General features: G+C 39.1%; 1 protein-coding gene across 8 annotated transcripts in view; it reads right to left on the reverse strand.

The window, feature by feature from the left end:
* Positions 1 to 18,588, reverse strand: part of AGAP1 (ArfGAP with GTPase domain, ankyrin repeat and PH domain 1) — a 639,639-nt gene that overhangs the window by 430,124 nt on the left and 190,927 nt on the right. The gene's annotated exons all lie outside the window — the stretch shown is intronic.

Consider the following 18,588-nt stretch of genomic DNA (forward strand, 5'->3'; position numbering starts at 1 on the left):
AATAATTTAGAGGTGTTAAATATTAATACACTAATTCTGTAGAAAAAGTTTCATAAACCACACTGTTTATATTTGTTATACTTAAATACTAATTTAAACTTTACCATAGGCCAGAGATTTTCATAATGCAAACTGTATCCGTCCTAGAGGTTCTACCATCACATGCCCTTGTAATGCACTAAGGCTGCAATCCAATGCATGTCTACTCAGAAGTAAGTTCCATTGGGTTAAATGGGACTTACTCTCAGGTAAGTGTGTATTGGATTGCAGCCCAAGTTGATGTAAGCCCCATTGCTCTCCAAACAAAACACACGCATTTCCCTCTGAAGAGAAGGCCAACTCCAGCTGCTTCTTTAGTAGAAATGGCCATTATTTCTGGCTAATGTCAGTGGATCCTCTTCCAAATCATAGTGCATGAGAAGAATCAGAAAAGGAATTCCATGTAGAGATGTGAATACCCAGGGGAATAAACTGGTAGAATTTGGGGAGGGGGGAACTATCTCCCCACCCTCCACATTTTTCCTTTTTTCCCTAGGCCTTCACATCTCTAATTCCACCACCATAAAAAGCAGAACACAATATTTTGCCTTCTTAACTTCAATTATATTAAATCAAAGAATTGATTTAATTCTTGGTTAGAAGGGGCCAAATGGAGTAGAATAAGTTCTAAGGTACAATAAAAATACACCCGCAAGACTAGATTAGCTGCTAGAAGCACACATTTTACTTTTCCTATGAGTGCTGAGAAACAACCTGGGATCTGCATAGATTAGCTTGAAACATTCAGTCTGCTGGCAAAAAACATAAGTGAAGCAACAAGTAGAATATAAACTTTTAGAAAAGAAGTTGGACATTTGAGGAAGCTATTTGCATGAGCCCCACGGAGCGGTCCTGGTGTATGAAGATGACAATGAAGAAGATACAGAATGGGACCCGGAGAAGGGTCCTAGCAACTTGCAACCAGGAAGTGCTGAGACAGTAGGCTTCAGTACTTTTGACAGTGACAGCTCCTCACCCTTCACTTCAGTTACAACAGAAGGAATGCTGGCTGATTAGGAGTTCATCCCTTCTCCTCCCTTCCACTCCCTCTTCTCCCACGATGCTGCCACTGCACACACCTCCTCTAAAGAAGGAGGATCACGATGAGGTGCCATCACCCCAAGCATGCAGGCAACTGCAATGGCAGGTTCAGCTAGCCCCACTTTTTTTTCTAGCTAGGAAGAGTGCTCGCGTGTGTGAGCATTCCCATACTGTGACATCTTTGTCACGCAACTAGAAAGAGCCTGCCTGAACTTACTTAAGGGTTGTAAGGGGGGGTGTCTAATTGTTGCAACAATGTCGTAGCTTTGAGTAGTCATGCCTAGTTATGCTATGTAATGATGCAGAATCTTGTATAACCTGTAAACTGATACATGAAGCACTATAAACTGAGGTTTTTCATTAAACATACTAGAGAAAAATACACCAGCAAGTCTGAGACTAATTCCAACAGGCTTGGCCAGGACAGCTACAGGCCAACACAGAAGCTGCTGCTGCCGAGACAGATCTTACAAGATACTGGCATGCAGTGGTACAAAACTGTAACAGATGCCCAAATAATGTCACATGAAACCCCCAATCTATCTTTGAGGTCTTGGAAAAGGAGGGGGCATTTTGAACCACCATTTCTACATGAAATAGGTCGAACATTTGGATTATATCTTCAAAGTTCCTCCAGCCCTTATAGGGGACACATGAATTACTAGCTATACCTTAAGGCAGGGGTTCCCAAACTGTGGTCCGCAAACATCATTCAGTTGGTCCATGATGTGCCTATGAAGAACACTTGCAATTTGAATTCTGTAGAATACTATGGAATTCAAACAGTAATGAAAGAAAATGCAATATAAGAAATAAAACAAGCAATTAAAATACTATTAAAAACCATACACCATCTAGCAGAGTGCATTACAATGGCTACAACAGGCACAAAAAACCATTAAGTGGTCTGCCAAGACCCTCAGCGATTTTCAAGTAGTCTGTGCAGGAAAAAGTTTGGGAACCACTGTCTTAAGGGATAAGGAAGCAGGAAACAGCTAGAAATGTCAGCTACATAGGTTGTGCAATACAGAACATCTGCCTATCAACCACATTTGATCTAAGCTACACACTTGCATTTTCTGCTCTGTACATGGATAGTTTGGATGACACCCAATATTTTTATTTTCTCTTGAAATGTTTCTTTTCCTGCATACTTACATACATTATACATGCTTCTTTTCTCACAATTTTACTTCAAAAACAATTGTCTCAATTAGTCACTGGTGCATATTTATGGAAGCACTTAAAGTGCATGGAAATGTTTAAAATGTCACAAATTTACTTTGTTCGAAAGGAAGCTAAAGGGCTTTAAATACTTGCTGTTCAGTTTACTCTTTTGATTGCTTTCCTACCATGTAAATCAATTTGTTAATGTTCCCTACAAAATGCATGAGCCAGTTACACTGACAGACAGACAAAGCTCATTCGTAATTAGCTGTTAATTAGTAAGAAGGAACAGATGCTGTTAGAGTTTCAGCAGGCATACAGGTTCTGTAAACAATGCTTATAAATCTAAATGAATTTATTAGCCACAATGCAAGTGTCAATGTTTAGTTGGCAACCATACAAATATGGCAGAATTCCCTTAACATCTCTACAAAGTATTAATAATCCTTGTCAACAAAAGTCTATGAAGCAATCTGACTTACTAACTGTCATCACTGTTCTACTTAATCTCATTTTGTAAATTACTTCAACTTCCCCCTAATTCCCTCCATACAGTACATGATGAAAGAACCCTGGCATCAACATTTTCAATTTATACACACTTCCATTTTAATGCCCAAAGCAAAGGAATTTGTGAGGAATTCCCAGGTGCATTTGACAAGTACACTGTATTAATTGCCATAGAGCTAACATGTAATAAATGTGTAACACTAATGCAAAAGGGGGAACAGCCCCCAAATCCTAAGCAATTCATTATAATGCTTCTTTTGCAATCCATATATATCAAATAGTTTTAATCCTATTATTAGCAACCCAAAGAATTAGGTTGTTTGGCATTATACAAATGTTGTAAATAAATAAATACACAATTTATTAAAACCTGAACCATGTCTAAATATCTCACACATATGGCTAGCCAGTGACATATTTTTTCACATCACAAATGTTCTTTTAATCTTGTAAATTTGAGTGACTGCACCTAACAGTATTGTATTATTACTAAACTAAAGTTCTGTGGGTGCCCACTAGGAGGGCCTTCTCAGCGATGACTATGAAATACCCTCCTAGGCACCACATAAAAATGTGACTCTTTAAAAAGGCATTTGGAGTGTTTAAAATAAATTCATTTAAACAAGCATTCTCAGTCCTATTAGGATTTTTCTTTTCCTTCCATAAATACTTGGTTCTTGTTCCTTTCCCTCTTTCCACCACATTTCCCTGGGGGAAGGAAGAGAATATATTCTACAACCCTTGTCAATCTTTATATCATAAAGCAAAGACAGACATTTCAAATCAAGGTAAAATCCAATGGATCCACACAGTCCTTGTGTAATTATTCCTTGTGCCTCCTACATCAAATTGACTTCAAGTCTCTTCAGACTGGCCAGCTCTATCTCATTCTATCTCATCCCCCAAGATACAGTCTGCTGTGGAATTACTTTAACATTGTCATGCAATGGTAAAACTGAGATAATCCAGTATTTTGGTTGTGAATCTTTGTTGAATGATCAGTTGAAGGAGAACAGATAGGACAACTGGTTTAGAAACAGGTCAAGAATTTTGATGATTACTTTCACATGGCTGAGCATGCATTCTTACATAAAGGTAAATCCCACTTCTCATCTGCACCAGCAAAGTTGCATTTTCTCCCTGGAAATTTCATATAATGTAATAACAACAACATTTTTTTTCAAATTAGATCTAATCTAATCTGACTTTAAATCTGGCTTTACATCAGAGTGACTAGAGACATGGACGCTTGGTGAGAAGTACATGTAAAAGAAAAAGAACGAATCTTTTTTTAAAAATAAAATGGCTAACTGCATATAATTGAGACCTCTACATTTTTGCTTGAACCATTACAGCATATAACTACGAAAGAACAGCTTAACATACTGTTCATATAAACATTAGTGATATTAGGAACACCCTTCATGTGCAAATTAAACATTCTGTGCTAGTATCCATGACTCTAGCCACTCTGATATAAGGACACATTTGATTTAATTGGGAAAATATTTCAAGAGCTCTGGGAATAGTCACTGTTAACTGAATGCAACAACAAAAAAGGAAAAGAGCATGCATACCCGAGGGGATTACCAAATCAATTAACAACTAATTCAGGAACTAATTTCTGTATTGCCTCTTAGCACAAAAATGTATCTTTAATTTCTCCTGCAATAAGCATCACCATGATAGTCCTAACACACACTGACGCTCTAAATGAGTTTACATGTATCTCTTTTTGATTGGCTATATAACATTATTTCTTCACAGTTCAATGCAACTGTAGCCAAGTGCTCAGAAATATTTAATTATACTAGTAGCTTCCCATTAACAATTTAAATAACTATAGTGAAGACAACACTATAATAATCAGCAATCAAATAATTACCACAACATTCTCGATACTCAGTTGTTTAAAAAAAACCTCTGAAATTATTCAGAAAAAAATATTTAGCTACATTTTTTGCACTTCAAAAAGCATTCAAACATATTTTAGTTTATGCTGAGATAAAAGATTAACATGAGGAAACAAGTAACCAGAAGAAATTTTCTCAAGCACCAAAATGCTAATATTGTTCCTGTTTGCATTTCTGAGCATGTACTAGTAATAAAAGAAAGGAAGAGAAATTGATATTTATTTGCCTCAACAGCTCACAGCCTTTTTATTTTAAACTATCAGCAAACCCAAAAGGATGGCAAAATACATGTTTTCACCAGCTATACCCAATATATGAAGGCTTCCGTCACATATAAAACTGGCATCTCAGCATTCTGTGTTCCCTCCGGTTATCTTAGAAGTAGTTCTTTCTGAGTTTCACTTCCCTATCAGCAATTTCTGGTCACTATGCAGGAAAAATATACGTACTCTTAGTTCAATATACTGGTTACCCAGAGCTCAAAAAGAAAGCATGAACATCTTAGACAGATTTTAAGAGATAAACCATCCTTTTTTTTGTATGGATGACTGTAAAGTGGAAACATTGATTTGTTCCACAAGGATTAGCTTAATTAAATCTGCACACAACTCTTAGGTTTTCACTAACTGTGATAGTTAGTGATCTATAATCCTCTTAAAAGGGGTTAAATTGTTGTATAATGTTAGTTGGTACAGACATCACCACTCTGTTCCTCCCTCTCTGTACGTACCTACTGTTTCTGTATTAATTTATTGACAAAAAATTTTTTACCTCCTTCTTCAACTGAAAAAGTAGCTTATATAACTGCACACAAGTTAGTCCCTGCCCACAGGCTTACGATCTAGAAGACTAGTAAAGACTAAAAGACTAAATACCAGTATACTAGTATTTAGAATGACATACTTTACAGAATTTTTAAGGCACACTGGACACTACTTTAGTCACATATGCGTTGCAAATCTAGAGTTTGCAGAATGTCCTTTCAATGCCCAAATTCTATGAAGGACCTAGGGAGAGATTCTTCCCTGCTTCAGACATTTAAAAGTGCCCCTGGGTATTTTGCCACACAAGCTAATACCTTTGTGTAATGGAACAAAATGGGAGGTAAGCTACCCACATCTTTTCTAGGAAGATAACTGTCTAGTGAGATCTGAGAAAGTCAGAATGAGAGGAAATCTGGACTTTGATGTCTGAAATCCAACAAGTGAGGTCAATCTTATTTTAGGATTTGGTAGGATTACAAACTACTTAAATTACATGGTTAACACTTAAGAAGGTAAACATTACCAGGACAAATATGTGGAGTGCAGTGGTGCATGAATGAGAGAGTTGTAGGAGAGGAGTGGAGAGTTGGTCTTAAAATTATTACAGTTATAAATGCAGAAACTAAACTGAAACTTGTCAAGACAAGCATTTTTGTATCTATTTTAAAAAGAGTAAAAAGTAATGGGAATACATGGTTATCTTTTACCACTTTAAACCACTCCCATTTCTATAAGGTGGTAATCCTTCATCTTTTGAAGCCAGATCTACAAGGTTTCCTCTTTTGAAATATTAAGTAAATCCATGAAACCTGCTGCAAACATTATTTGCAGTGATCACAGCTTTCAGGACCGACACTTGCTTGAAGCACGGTGGTACTCTCTTCCAAGTGAAGAGTGCTAATGAAATCAGCTTGACTGCCTATAGGTAGATGTAGCTCTGCTTTCAAAACCTATTTCAGAGGTATTTTCACTAATCCTTGTTGAACTGTTTTAATAACATCTGTCTAAAGCCAACAAAATATTTTAGTCCAAATATTAGCAACAGTGATGCAATTTGCCTCAAAAAAACAGACTGGACAAACCTATAATTTATCTATTTATACCTTACTGTGCATAATTCTTGTAACAGTTTTATAGTTTTGATTTATCGGTTACTCATTATCATCACCATCAGCTATGCATTACCCAAAGTGGATAACACCAATCTAAAATAACAAAAATGTCAATAATAGTATTTTTTTAAAAAAGCCACAGGAGACAGTATATAAAAACCACAGGCTAAAATGCATAAAGAAACAAAAAGTTTTGACTACTTTTGTAAAAGTGCCTCTAACGGAGGAAAATCCACAAAACAGGAGCCACCACCAAAGAGGCCCTACCGCTTGTAGATTACAACCTTGCCTCCTTTAGTGGCAGCATTGGTATTTGGGTCTCCTTATGTGATCTTAAAAAGTGTCAGAAGGGACAGTGAGGGACAATATAATCCTTCAGGTCCACCAACGTTTATCACAAAAGTATGCAAAAGGCATTTTATGAGTTTTAATAATTGTAACAGATCATTATCTATACCAAAAAAAATGAAGTTTCAAGCCAAGATGACTAGTATAATCATCTATGAAATGCCTAAAATTTACAAAGATTAAAAAATAATATCCCCAATATCAGGCATGCAATCAGATACAAAGAAAAGGAAATGACAGGGGAAGAGGCCAATAAGGAGCATCAATTCTTACCATCCATAAACTTACGATTTCTATCAAATATTTAAGGGAAAGCCTTTTAAAGAGGAAAAATATGTACAAACAGGGAAATGGATACAAGACATCTTCGTGCTTGCATCTCTTCTGGTCTCCCTTCCAACCCTTGGGATGCTGGTAGCTATGCTGGGAACTCCCTGGATCTTACTGTCCTGCTGATGAATGCAAGGTCAGTGACTAATAAAACCACTTTAATTCAGGATTTACTTTGCTAAATGACTAAAGCAGAGTAGGTCTCTCCCCATCAGGGAGATCTCTGCCCACCAGGTTTTGCAGCACTCCAGCACCCTAGAGCCAGGGGACAGGGAGGTGGGACACAATTGTCTGCAGGGAATCTATCTCCCTTGTCAGGTATTTCCTAAGGGAAGGTTCTATGCCAACACTGTTGAAGGAGGCTGTGATAAGACCTTTGGTAAAGAAGCCTTCGTTAGACCCTGCAGATCTTAACAACTTCTGCCCAGTCTCTAATCTCCCCTTTTTGGGCAAGGTGATTGAGAAGGTAGTGGCTGCTCAGCTCCAAGTTTTCCTGGATGAATCAGACTATCTAGACTCTTTTCAATCAGGCTTCAGGCCTGGTCATGGGACAGAGACTGTCTTGGTCACCCTGCTTGATTACCTATGCCGGGCATCAGACAGGGGGAGTGCATCCCTGTTGGTGCTGCTGGACCTCTCGACGGCCTTCGATAAAATCGACCATGGTATCTTTCTGGGCCGTCTAGCTGGGATGGGATTGGGAGGCACTGTTTTACGGTGGCTATGGCCCTACCAGATGGACAGGACCCAGAAAGTGGTGCTGGGAGACTACTGCTCGACCCCATTGGCCTATGGGGTACCGCAGGGTTCCTTTCTGTCTCCCATACTCTTTAACATTTATGTGAAATTGCTGGGAGAGGTCATCTGGAGATTTGGAGTACAATGTCATCAATATGCTGATGACACTCAGCTCTATCTCTCCCTACCACCTGATTGCAGGCAGGGAGTGCTCATCCCAAACCAGTGTCTAGAGACTGTGAAGGGCTGGATGTGGGCTAACAAACTGCAGCTTAATCCAGACAAAACCGAAGTATTTCTGGTCAAGGGGAAAACTGTGCCAGGGATAGGGTTGCAACCTATCCTAGATGGGGGAGCAGGTCCGCAGTTTGGGAGTCCTCCTGGATCCTGCCCTGCTGCTTGAATATCAGGTGGCTGCAGTAGCCAGGAGTGCTTTTGGCCAGCTCAAAGTAGTCTACCAGCTGCGTCCATTCCTGGAAGCAGTTGACTTGACCACAGTGACACATGCATTGGTGACATCGAGGCTTGATTACTGTAACACACTCTCTGCGCAGCTGCCTTTGAAAACGGTTTGGAAATTATAGTTGGTTCAAAATGCAGCAGCCAGAATGTTAACTGGAGCACGGCACAGGGAGCATATCACCCCTGTGCTTTATCGACTCCACTGGCTCCCAATTTATGTCTGGGCCCAATTCAAAGTGCTGGTTCTGACCTTTAAAGCCCTAAACGGCCTTGGACCAAAGTACCTGAGGGACCACTTGTGCCCATATGTACCTGCCTGGGATTTAAGATCATCTGCCTCTAGTCTCCTTTGTGTGCCTGGAATGAACGATATTAGACTGAGGGACACACGGGAGAGAGGCTTTTCAGCTGTGGCCCCCAAACTTTGGAATACCCTACCCCAAGAATCCCGCTCTGCTCCCTCCCTGATAGTTTTCCGGAGACTTCTGAAAGGATCTTGTTCTAAAGAGCCTTTGGGAGGGACTGACGGTAGAGCCTGACACTGACTTTATGCCTTCTATGTCACTTTTACCTCTTTAGTCCCTTGAGTGCCACTCCCTATATATATTCACTAATAGGCAAAAAACCTTGCTGCTTAAGAATGTACCTATAGCCAACAGGTATTTCTTTCAAACTTTAAAAAGCAGGGAAATTGGGCAGCTATAGTGAATGCACCAGGGGAGCAGGAGACCTGAACTCCTCTCTGAGATATTGGACTGCCCCACAAATTGGTCAAAATGCAAACACAATTTGGGTTGGTCTTTCACACTTCCTGTGAAGCTTGGAAGAATTTGGTAACATAATTGTGTGGGTGGGCACTGGGCAGAGGGGAAGCCCCTTTCCTTTCCAAAAGGAAAACATTGTGAACAGTATCATTCTTTTTCAGGGTTTCCCCCACCTTTTTATTTTACAGCAGGCATATGTAGCCTCCCATCCACATTTAAACCAAAGCTCTCCCTGGCCACGTCCACAACAGACTGTTATTTCACTTTATGCAGGCATGGCTTCTCTCAAAGAATCCTGGGAAGTGTAGTTAGTGAAGGGTGCTAAGAGTTGCTAGGAGATGCCCTGTTCCACTCACAGAGCTTCAGTCAGAGAAGCTGACTGTTAAACCACTCTGGCCACTGGAGCTCTGTCAGGGAAATAGGACTCTCCTCTCAGCACCCTTCACAAACTACACTTCCCAGGATTCTCTGGGGAAAGCCATGACTGTCTCACGTGAAATTAAAGTCTGGTGTTGGTGTGGCCCCGATTAGGCAAGCCCAGCAGCTGACTCCAGCTGTTAGAACACTGACAGTTGGTTCTTACTGAGCATACCCAACCTTATCATTTGAATTCAATGCTAAATTTCTTAAATTAATTAAAAATCAGCCAGGCATTTTTTTTTAACTTTTAAACTGCAGAAGATGAAGGTCAGGGTACGGGGCAAGGTACGTAATAGGATTACAGGTACTCTGCGAACATGGATGATTTTTAATGAATTTCAACAAATTATGAGAATTCTGACAGAAAAAAGTCCAAAAGGGGTCTAGTTTTTCTCTCTCTCTTTTCATACTTTGAACTCTCAATTCTCTCTGACTGTTTTGTGTTGTTAAGCAAGCGTTTCTGAGTTTAGGACTATAGGTTTTGTAAGGTTTTGTTTTGAAATGAGCTTATGGGAAGCATCAGAATGGCATGGGGGTATTTTCAATTTAACACTGCGGAATGCAAAAATTCCATGCTTGTGGCTGTATCATTTATTTATGTATGTGTGTGTGTGTATTGGATCCACAGTTGGCTGCAGAATCGTACTCAAAGAGAGCTTATCAATGGTTCCTTCTCAAACTGGGCAAAAGTAATGAGTGGGGTACCACAGGACTCGGTCCTGGGCCCCGTGCTCTTCAACACTTTTATCAACAACTTGGATGAGGAGGTACAGAGCATGCTTATCAAATTTGCAGATGATACAAAATTGGGAAGGATAGCTAATACTGTGGAAGACAGATACAAAATTCAAAGGGACCTTGATAGGCTGGAGCACTGGGCTGAAAACAACAGAAGGAAATTCAGCAGGGATAAATGCAAAGTTCTACACTTAGGAAAAAAACAACAAATGCACAGTTATAAGATGGGGAATATGTGGCTCAGCAATATGACATGTGAGAAGGATCTCGGAATTGTGATTGATCGCAAGCTGAATATGAGCCAACAGTGCGATGTGGCTGCAAAAAAGGCAAACACTATATTAGGCTGCATTAACAGAAGTATAGTTTCCGAATTGCGTGAAGTACTAGTTCCCTCTATTCAGCATTGGTTAGGTCTCATCTTGAATACTGTGTCCAGTTCTGGTCTCCACACTTCAAGAAGGATGCAGACAAACTGGAACGGGTTCAGAGGAGGTCAACAAGGATGATCAGGGGACTGGAAACAAAGTCCTACGAGGAGAGACTGAAAGAACTGGTCATGTTTAGCCTGGAAAAGAGAAGACTGAGGGGAGATATGATAACAGTCTTCAAATAGGGCCGGGATCTCTTCTCAATCATCCCAGAGTGCAGAACACGGAATAATGGGCTCAAGTTGCAGGAAAGCAGATTTCGACTGGACATCAGGAAAAACCTCCTAACTGTTAGAGCCATACGACAATGGAACCAATTACCTAGAGAGGTAGTGGGCTTTCTGACACAGGAGCCATTCAAGAGGCAGCTGGACAGCCATCTGTCAGGAATGCTTTGATTTGGATTCCTGCATTGCGCAGGGGAGGGGATTGGACTTGATGGCCTTATAGGCCCCTTCCAACTCTACTATTCTATGATTCTATGTATTTTATGTATTTTAATTCAATGTTTTTGTGATCTTTATTGTGTACAATTTTTATTCTGTACATGTTCTATTTTATTGTAAGCCGCCCTGAGTGCCCTATTATAGGGTAGAAGGGTGGGATAGAAATAGTTTAAATAAATAAACAAACAAACACTGGCTCAATTTCCCCTTGTCCTGCTTTTGCTATTAGGCCTCAGGGACTTGATATAATCAATCTAAGCCAATCATGGCCAGCAGCAGCATTCAACCAGGTGGGACCCTGGTCAAGGGCCCAGGAGATCAACCCTGCTGTGCTGGCCATCCTCCTTCCTACTAAGCCCCTGGTTGGACCGGATGTGTTCCCTCATTCACCAATTGAGCCACCCTCCTCCCTGTCAGCCAGATTCCCAGAAAGGATGTGTTGGGTGACAGCATAGTAACTGCACTTTTGAATGAGAGCAGGAAACTAGCTCAGCTATCATGCACAGTGGCTGCTCAGGCATTCACCATCAAATTACCCAATATGCTATCTCAGGGTGGGGAACCATTTTCAGCCAGAGGGTTTTATCAAATTGTGACCTACCCTTTGCAGGCCACATTTGACATGTGAGTGGGGCTGGCCACCTGCTAATCTCCAGAAATCATATGATATCAGGTGAACCTGACCTTGGTCAAAAGCAGCATGGGTTGTATTTGGCAAACAGTTTAAACAGCGCTGAATGCAAACTGTGCTTGTAAAGGAACCAAAGGGACCCATTTAAATTCGCCACTGTTTAAATTTGGCACAGAATGTAAGCCCTACTACTTTCGGCAGAGCTTCCACCCACTGCCTCCTGACTGCAGCTCCTGACTGGATCAGATTCCAGCAACGTGACTTGCCAAATTTAAACAACACCAAAAAGAAGCCATGCTTGCAAAGAAACAATTGGAAGAGTATATTCTGTAACCACGTGCTATTCAAAATGGGTGGGCTCTAGGCCCAATGTAATGATGTATTATGGAGCTGCGCAGTAGCAATTTTGTTTTATCCAACTGTGATTAATTGAATTAACCTTGTCTTAAGTGACCATTTTTCTTCAAGTTATTTATTTATTTATTTATAAAAGCCATTTGTATACTGGCTTTCAGCACCAAGAAGGGCTCCCAAGGTGGGTTACAATAATAAAATCTCAATGCACTGACAGAGAGCATTAAAAGCCAGTGCAGAACAGTATTAGATATTTTAGTATTAGATGATCTGCCAGTAATTCAGACTCTGCGAAAGCATAATAAGGAGGATTCAATATACCAAAACTCTTTTCTTAAGATTCTCTACGTACGGGAGACTTGGATGATTTCAACTCTTAAAAAAAATGTTCTCCTTTATATATATACACTCACTTATATACTACTTAATTCACATGAAACCTCTGAAATTAAATATATGAATTATTAAATTAAGAAACTGTTGAGGTATTTGGCATCATAGCACCTTGGCAAGATGTCCAGTCCTTATACTCATAATTAAAGGTGAAGCTCGTGAGTTGACAGTGAGTCAGTCACTTGTAGTGAGATTTTACTGTTCTTGTATAGCTGCTCTCCAGCCAGTTACCTTTTGGGAATGCTTGTTAACTGGCACATTTCTGATAATTTTAGAGAGATTCACTTCTCATTCTGCTTTGCATTGGAGGTTTACACTCAGATTGTGAATAGCTGGTGCCCTCATTAGATTTGTTGTCTAACAACTAATTATTCTAAGTTTTCTGCAAAACTAGAAGGTACTCTGCTGATTAAGTCATATATGTTTATTACTTAAATAGTATAATTTTTCAGTAGTATAGATACTGGAGACATAGTGCAAATATTCAATACATAATGCCAAAGCATTAAAGGCCAGTTCTTAGTATTTATTTATGCCCCAATTTAGAAAGAAAAAAAGGGAAATAGCACGCAGCTGCCATCCCAAAAACAGACCTCCCATCTGCCACCCACGATTTGCATGTCACCTTCTCCAGGCTCATTTGTACTTCATTAACTGCCATTGACTTAACAAGATTTATGCAAATGACACCATAGGAGATTGCTAACTCCCACTGCAATCAAGCGATTATGTACGTACAATTCTCACAGCAATGAAAAATTAATACACGACAAGCCCACTCACTGCTGAGCTGTGCCTCTTGCTTTTATGTTTCTTGTTGTGCACTTTTTATTTTAATATGTCCTACTGACAGACATTTGGCATTAAGTGTAGAACTACAAACCTTACATAGATTATTCTTGTACAAAAAATTATTTTCTGTGAGATCCCACACAACTGCGTCATAAACTGTATACAAACATAAATATGGGACACAACACAGCTGTGTTGGTTGATTTAAATCATTATCTACGTCACCAAGAAAAAGATCACTTAAATCTTGATTCAAATCAAGTTTCAAATTAATTTATTTCTTCAACAAGCATACATAATAATTGGTTGCTATATCAATCAAAACGTATGCAAAACTAAACACAGCCTTTATATAACCTACGAATATAATCCAGCACCTTTGGTCATCCAACCTCACAAGCACTGCTGCCTATAGTCAAGAAAGACTAACATGTGCATTTGTACATAGACAAGAATCTTAAGCAAGATCACTAACCTGAAGATCAAGGCTGCAGATCTATTCTATTTGCAAGCAAGTCCCCTTGGACAAAGTGGGACTGACTTCCAAGTAAACATGCACAGGATCAGGCTTTAAGTGTTCAGAGCTTTTCAGAAACAAGAGCTGAGATGGGAAGTAAATGGTGGAGACATAAATATTCATAATTTGAGAAATCAACATATCACATAGCTCAAGTAGTTGTACAGCATAAAAATAGGAGCAGAAGATTACCCATATGGGTTCTGTAGATGATCTTGGCAAGATACTTTTCAAATCACAGGTCCATAGAAAACCATATCAATGCATGACTTTTGGTACCACTTTAACCTCAGTAGTCAGGCATTTTCCCTTACAATTCTCTGAGCTATATAGAAAACCAGCCTTTAACTCAATGGATCTCTAACTTGAAAATCAAGCTTGAAAAGAATTCTGTATTTAATACTATCTTGCCAATACCTACATTTATAATATCTTAAAACTGAATAATGAAGGCTTTAACATATTTGTATTAAAACTATCCTTCACTATTTATTTTCACAGTATCAGTCTGCTACCAGGATCCAATAGAATGTTCTAAGATATTATGTGATTTCTAAATAACTGCAGTTTAAGAAAAGAAACAAGATTCTATTGGTACTGCATTCTAAAAAGGTAGTTAAAAATACTGAAGTACATTGGACCACATAATGTTTTCAGAAGTTTAACAAAAAAAGCTCATACAAACAGCAGTGATGATCAATTTGTTTCGCTGGGGCAAAGAAACCACTGACACTGTCACCAGTGAAAATATACAATCCACCAATCCACTATTTTGGCAGTCCTCATTGGCCTATCAAGAAGCTGAGGACAAGGAGATGGAAGAGAAAGCAAAACAAATCTAAAATGCCTAGATAAAATACTAGGTCACAGCAATGTAGTAGCAAATTCAGAAGTGCAAGGTGCTTTCATGATAGTCACACCATTCTCCCTCACTCGCTTGCTTGCCCTCTGTTGTCATCGCCACACTCTCAGTCCTTCCCACGTATGCCTTCTCCCACAAAAACAGATGTCCCTAGGAGCCAATCAGCAGTGGTAGCTATAGAGAAGAGTCCACAGTGGCTGACTCATCTCCTTTCACTCTGATTGGCTCCAATCAGCAGCAAAGGCAAGAAAGCATGTTAGAAGATTCTTCTCAGTGGCTAACACACTCCACTTTCATGCTCGTAGGGCACTGGAAACATAGGGACCTGGCTGGGACCCTGCTCCCAAAAAAGTAAGGGGCCTAAGGCTTCCCAAGACCCCAGACTACCAGGGGTAAATAATGACAGGAGTACAATATATCCCAAAAAAGTTTTGCCCTCTAAAATACCATTGCAAATAAGAAATCAGTGTTGCAGTTCTACCCTATGAATATTGACTGATGTTAAGCTAAAGCCAACCTGGAGGAGAATTAACCCCTAGAGTATGTATGCAGAACCCTTTGGCCCACCAGGAGACCAAATCATGCCCGTGAGGCTGTTTTCCCCAGCCACACAGATCTGTCATTCATCTGATGTCATATGACATCAGGTGTGCGTCAGATAAAGCTGCTGCTGCAAAGGAACTATCATGAGCCTTAGAGTGAGCATGAGGCCCATAACCAACCTAAAATTTCAAAACAAAAATTAGTAAGTTACAAATTAATAAGTAAGTTACAAAAACCACACACTGTAGGAGATTTAAGACGGACAGGTATCATCTTAGAAATGTCATGAAAGATGGTATCTGCTGCAATGTGTGTATCTCATGTAAAAAAAAGTGTATACTTTTGACAATTTTTATTTATTTATTTTAGTTGTTATTCATATTTTATTCAGTTTTATTCATATGTAAATATATGCAGATCAGTTAAAATTCACAAGATTAATTGAATGAGATTTCCCTAGGACTTGCGAAATAAACAAAACTATGCATACCCTTACTCTCATAACCTTTTGTGTATTTATTTACTAGTGCTCTAACATTTAGAGAATACTTAAGCGTTGTACAGAAAGAATATAAAACATAATACAGATCATAAAACAATATCAAAACAAAAATTAGTAAGTTACAAAATTCAGAAATAAAATAGACTAATTTAGAAAGGCTCAACAAATGTCAAAAATTTAACAATGGTGGGATCAGTTTCACTTTTAAGGGAAGAGAATTCCAGAGAAATAATGCCACAACACTTTAAGTACATGCTCAAGTTTATGTTAGAAACACATGCTGCCCAACAAGAGTGAGGAATACTAAGCTTATTTCATTACCTACTCCTTCCAACCAAGAACACTTTGCACACCAATCTAGGATGAAGTACTATTAAAATGAGTGTAAAGCACTTTTAAAACAGAAAGGTGTGCAGCATTCGATTGTCCATTGCAAGAATAGGATGCTGGACTAGACCCAACGGGGCTGCTCTTATGTTCTAACTTTACATATCATCAAGGGGATCTGAACGGATGTTGGCAAACCAGGAGAGAAATCTTGGTGTCAAGGTGGACAGCTCAATGACAAATCAGTGTGCTGCACTTTTTTCTTTTTTTTAAGGCAAATTCACTGCTAGGGATCATTGGGAAAGGGGCTGAAAACAGCATCACTATTATCATAACATCTTTACACAAAGCTATGGTACAGCTGATTTGAAACACTGTCTACAGTTCTGGATGCCACATCTCAAAATTAGTTTTGTAGAATGGGAAAAAAAGTGCAGGGAAAAATGGCAACCAAAATAATCAAAGGGCTGGAAAGCCCTTCTTTGCAAGGAAAGGTTAAGTGTTTGGAGCCTTTTTGGGGGGGGGGAGAGACAACTGAGGGGGAATGTGATAGAGGTTAATAAAATTATGCATGGTGTGGGAAACGCTGACAAAAATAAGCTTTTCTCCCTTTCATGTAACTACTATAACTTGCAGTCATCTATTGAAACAGATTGGTAGCGGATTTGGGACAGTGAAAGAGTACATAATTAATTTATGGAATTTTCTGCCACAAGGATGGCAGCAACCCTTTTGGGGTCTGGTGTTTTTTAAACTATGTCTGCAAAGCTCAGTTTCTCCAAAGCCTGCTTATACCTCTCTGTTGTGTGAGGGTCGTATGGCTTTGGCTATATACACAACTACACTGACAGTTTGACCATGAGAAAAAGAAGGAATTCTGGTCGCTAGAGTAATGGCTTTGAAAAGAGACTAGATAAATTCATGAAAGGTAAGTCTTTCAATGGTTACTAGTCATGACAACTATATGGCCATGTTCAGAGATGGTATACCAGTAAATACTATCAGGAGAGAACGCTTGCCTTCATGTCCTCCAGTCTCCAATTTTCTCACAATGCTTCCTCTTGGTACCCTCCCGCCAGGTTTTCAATCCATGCCCACAACAGTGGATCAGCCTGCCATGGCCACTAAACAGTGTCTGCCTTCACTGGGCTGTTTTTGGAGTCCTCTTACCCATTCAGAGGACTTTTGTCTAAAGATTCTTTGTGTTTCTGCAAACCTCAAGGTTGCCCCAAGCCTGCTCATACCTCATGCTTGCGGAAGGGTGATACAGTTTTGGTTAAAAAGTAACAGCACTCAAAGCCTGAACGTCAGGAACAGAAGGGAATGACAGCAAAAAATGACAGCGATCAGTCTTTCAAAATTTAAACTAAACAAACATACATTTGACCTTCCACCTAAATGAAACTTCACAGGTTCCAATGAAACTTTAAAATTCTCCCCGACACAGTTTTTGGGGAGGGGGGGTTAACCTCTGACAAACCTTCAACCATTTTCTGTGCTTTAATTCCAGCCTCTCTCACCATCACCTGAGAAAAGTGGACTCTTAGGAACGCTAATTTGGAGAAATCCCTTTACAATGTATACTTTGAAATATTTTAGTATTACTATGTAAACTTTCTCTGCTATATAGATGTAAAGCAGTGGTGAGGAAACTGTAGCTTTAATATTAAACTATTTAATATTAAACTATTTAATATTTAACTGTAGTTTTAATATGGTTGTTGTAGATCTATTGTTTTTATTGTATTACTGTATTTTATTAATTGTATTTTAATAATTTTGTAAGTCACCTAGAGTGGCCATTGGCCAGATAGGCGACGAAGAAATTAAATTTATTATTATTATTTATTATTAGCTCTCCAGATGTTGCTGGACTACAACTCCTATAATTCTTGACCACTGGCCACGCTGTCTGGGGCTGGTATCTGGAAGGCTGCAGGATTTCCATCCCAGATTACAGGTTAAACTACCCAAATTACCAAGAAAATATGACAAATGTTTGTGAGAATTATGTAGGAAATGTTGCCCTAATTCCTTTGCCATAGGAAACTTTCCAAGCAAGATAATGGGGACCAGGGGCGTTACAACGATTTACAATTAGCAATCAAGTTATCAAAGGCAAAAACTTTAAATGGCCATGTTTCATAGATATGTTGAACTGTTGAAAAAATAAAAAAATCATGAATTCTATGTTTCATGTTTACTTTCCACTACTTTTCACATTAATAGTATATGGGGGATATAACTCAAGTGTACCTACTGTAGTCAAGCAAGCCAAAACAAATCCTCAATTTCAAATCCTATAGCGTAACGAGGAAGTTTAATTAAGGCTACATACTATGACTGTAAATGTTCTCTTATATAACAAGGTCTAAATGAAGTTACAATACCTTCATTAGCAAATTACAAACAAGAGCGCACAGCTGACACACCAGCTATGATTA

Source organism: Rhineura floridana, chromosome 2 (genome assembly GCF_030035675.1).
Source record: "Rhineura floridana isolate rRhiFlo1 chromosome 2, rRhiFlo1.hap2, whole genome shotgun sequence".
NCBI classification, from domain to species: Eukaryota; Metazoa; Chordata; class Lepidosauria; order Squamata; family Rhineuridae; genus Rhineura; species Rhineura floridana.